The 4,192-nt window shown below is 35.4% G+C and overlaps 1 long non-coding RNA gene across 1 annotated transcript; it reads right to left on the bottom strand.

Annotated features, from left to right (window-relative positions):
* Positions 1-3,353: 3,353 nt before the first annotated feature.
* LOC139865842 (uncharacterized) lies at positions 3,354-4,192 on the bottom strand. Its single transcript, XR_011765120.1, has 3 exons — positions 4,002-4,192; positions 3,576-3,655; positions 3,354-3,501 (listed from the first exon to the last, which is right to left on the bottom strand). It is a non-coding gene; the product is annotated as an uncharacterized lncRNA (long non-coding RNA).

Consider the following 4,192-nt stretch of genomic DNA (forward strand, 5'->3'; position numbering starts at 1 on the left):
CAATAAATTTCAAAGTCTACTTGTTATAACACATCATTATACAAAATCAATTAAGGTGAAAGTATAGATGGGGCAAAAAAAACCGGATCCAGATCCGATCCGGTGACCCGATCCGGAACCGGACAGAAGCAGAACCGGACACAGCAAAAACCGGATCCAGATTTTCAAGAAAACCGGATTTTTTCCGGATATAAATCGGATTTTATCCGATCCGGTTTTTCAAAAAAACTAGCCGTTTTTTTTTTTTTTTTTTTTTTGCAGTTTCAGCCTTTTTTTTTTGCAGTTTTTTGAGTTTTTTTTTTACCATTTTAACCCCACAAAGTCCATTATAAATACATGGTAATGCTTTGGTTGAAAATGCACCAACAAACATTCTCATAATTCTTTCTAAATCACTAAATATTCTCTAATCTCTAATTTTATATAATGACGGAAAAAATATGCGAATTTGCGAACTCAAATAATGTTATTTTTAGACAAGCGATTTTTCTTATAAGAAAAAAACTAAAAAAATATTTTGGAGAGATACCGAAGGTATTTTTATGTGCGGCCGCACTTGACCCACGATTAAATTTTAATGGGGTTGAACGATTGATGACAACAATATATACAAACTTTGATTGTGTGCATGGTGTTTTCGATGACGAACCCAACTATCTTTTGAACCAAGTACACGCTTTTAATGATGTTTTTGAGAGTATGTTTGGTATTTATGCAACAAAATATGGTCGACAATCAAACCCAATTGTTGACCAACCCGGATCATCTTCTCGAAGGAGCCGAGACCTCAAAATAAGTCTTTTTAACTTGGTACGTGAAGACGCTTCCAAACGCGCACGAACATCGGCACCCACAAGCGAGTTGGGAAATTATAAGATGGCAAACTTTGCACTAAACATGAGTGAAGAACAATTTAACAACCTTGACATTTTAAAATGGTGGGAAACAAAACAAGACACATATTCAATATTAAGCATTATGGCTCGTGACTTATTTACCGTTCAAGCTTCAACCGTAGCTTCCGAATCGGCCTTTTCTTTGAGTGGTCGAATTATATCGGAAAGAAGGTCAAGACTTACCCCCCAAGCTGTGAAAGTATGTGTATGTTTGAAAGATTATTTGGATGGGGTAGATAGGATACAAGATCAAACTTTATTAGAAGGTCCGTTATATAACGGCATTGAAGAATGTATAGAGTATGAAGAAAATTTAGCGGGATTATCACCTACAACAACCGAAGAGAATTCCGACAATGAACTAAACGAAGTGGATGAAGGTGACTATGAACCGTTTGATATGGACCAAACCGAAATGAATGTATCGAGTTACCAACAAGCTTACCTTTCTCTAGTTGATGACCCCGCTTTTGAAGACTACGATCGAAGGCACCATCCTCAACGCGCTCAACAAGATAACACATTTGGGTCATTTGACGACTAAAGTATAACGGGTGATGGCCATGCCGAAGCTCGATATACTTTAGTCTTAATACATTATTGGGTGATGGCCATGCCGAAACTCGAAATGTATTAATTATAATTGTATTGTTCGAATAAAAGTGTTTTTATTTTTATTTTTGTATCGTTCGAATAAAAGTGTTATTTATATAATTGTATTGTTCGAATATTGTTATTTATATTATCTATTGTGTTGAGCACTTGAGTCTTGAGCATTATAACTTTTCTTTATACCGATTATATTATTGTTGTCAAACGTTAAAAAAAATAGAACCGGTAAAAATATAATTCGCAAAATCGAATCCTAGTCCAAGAAAAATCCGAAAAAATCCGATCGAGATCCGAAAAAGAACCGGTTCCGGAAAAAAATCCGAAAAAAATCCGACGCCGAGAACCGGAACCGGATCCGGAACCGGTTCCGAAAAATCCGGACAAAAAAATCCGGTTTTTTTTTTTGTCCGAATCCGGTTTTTTATCCGGTTTGTGCATCTCTAGGTGAAAGTCAACAATCTAGAGCGTACAAACTACAAGGGTGGCATGGCATTAGGGGTGTGCATGATACGGGATCGGATTAAACTAACTCGGTTCGGTTCCGTTCCGTCATGAGTCCCATTTTATATACAAAAGTAGGACCGAAGCATATAATATCGGTTCTAGAAAATTCGGTTGCGTGAAAAGAACTGTCCCGTTTCATGATCAATAAATTTCAAAGTCTACTTGTTATAACACATCATTATACAAAATCAATTTTTGAAAAGTTATACGAGAGTGTGAGAGGAAACCCGATTGATGCCCTGAAGGAAACCCGAACGAATTTGAGGGCATGGGCGGTAAAAACCAACCTCCTCGGTGCACCCACAAAGCTATGTGCGAAAGGCGACCTTGGGTAGAATTCAAGATAGGGGGATATCATTGTGTGCAATGTTGTCACCCCAGGGAATCAAACTCCCAAACTCTAACAAAGAGGTATGGGTCATTACCACTTGCCCAACAACACAATGATAGAATGTGAAAGATTATCTGGGCCTAAATAAATCCAATTATATATAGTTTTTAATGAAGACCTTATCGTAGAAGTACTAAATACGTTAGCAAATGCACTCGTATTAGTCCCCATACTTGTGAAAGATTTCTGCTTAGCTAACGGTTGGAGCCGTAATAATGAAAACATTAGCTAATGTGTTCTTATTAGTCCTACAACGAGCCCGGCCCGGCCTGCGCGTTGCGGCGGGAATAGTCGGTTTGCACCATTTGAACGTAAGCGGGTTATATCAGCACGAAAAATAAAAGCCGAGTTCAGTTCATGAACTAAAACATAATATTGAAGAAGGATAAAAATATACATGCTTCATAATGGCCTAAAAGTTCTTCAGCCTTTACCACAAAGATACATCTTCAAACCATATCCATGATTGATTTTGAAAAATCAAGCAACCGCATAACATGTTAAAGGCGACCAACAAATACACTAAATACTTACATGACTTACCGAATGTAGTTACTTGTTGCTATTCCCTTTTGTTGGCGTGTGGGGTTTCGTCACCTAATTTATACGGGTCAATTGTTAGTGTAGCAATGCTTATTACGTGGTTGTTGGGCTAAATTTTGACATTTCCAGCGTAGAAGCAAAAGGTAAAGAAAAAATTTTAAATAGGTGTTTAAGGTCATCAACATCAACCAACAGGCATAAATAAGGACATGTGAAGATACTTCATATAATATTGCAGCGATTACATCAGCCTTAATCAGCACATTCTTTTTAGTTTTTATCAAAACATAAATAAGGACATGTGAAGATACTTCATATAATATTGCAGCGATTACATCAGCCTTAATCAGCACATTCTTTTAAGATAGTTTTTATCAAAACATAAAAATTATATAATCAGGGATGTATAATTAAGAAAAAGTAGAAAAAAGAAAATACATGTTCTTCAAAGAACTTTGACCACCGTGTTTAATTACACAATCTTTGTATTCATGATAAACACGTCTGACTTGACTTACATCACTCTTTTCTTCTTCTGTAAGTAACTTCTTCGTCCTATTAAACATAATTTAAAATGGAAGAAAATTATCTTGGAATATTAACTTTATTTTATATATTTTACAACTCACCTGTTCAAGTCGTTGCAAAAGAGCAGTCATGAATTGGCGTACTCCACGCCCAATTGAATCACGATCCAAACCATGTGCAACTACAAAAGCATGAAATTGTCCTGTTCTAAGAAAATGTTTAAGTAACTCTAAACTGAATTATAGTAGCATAGTTTTGTGATTTAGAAGTCAAGAGAAATAAAAATCAAAATTGTGGAATAAAAATTCATCATTTCTTTTTTATGTGTTCAAGAAACTTAAGCAATTAGAATCACTAAATACATATACAAACAACTCTTACTCTACATATGAAAGAGCAACCTAAATCCCCATTCATTCAAAAAGTAGTCTAGTATAAGCACACATATATAACTTTATATATACACATATATAGCTATATGAATCGTAAAAGACAATAAAGTAAAAACCATCTAAGGATTGACATACCCATATCGAAGAGAACATCTGCTGGAATATTGTCTAGAAATACGAACAAAACTTGACCCAAAGATTGACCAACACGTAAAGCTGCCAATCAGTGACATTTAACTCCGAATCACACTTTGTAAAGTTTCCCTGCAAAAAAGAATCTATATCATCTCTGGGCAATAAAGTAATGTATCTTGCATATGTTTGTA

This window comes from Rutidosis leptorrhynchoides, chromosome 9 (assembly GCF_046630445.1).
Source record: "Rutidosis leptorrhynchoides isolate AG116_Rl617_1_P2 chromosome 9, CSIRO_AGI_Rlap_v1, whole genome shotgun sequence".
Classification (NCBI taxonomy): Eukaryota; Viridiplantae; Streptophyta; class Magnoliopsida; order Asterales; family Asteraceae; genus Rutidosis; species Rutidosis leptorrhynchoides.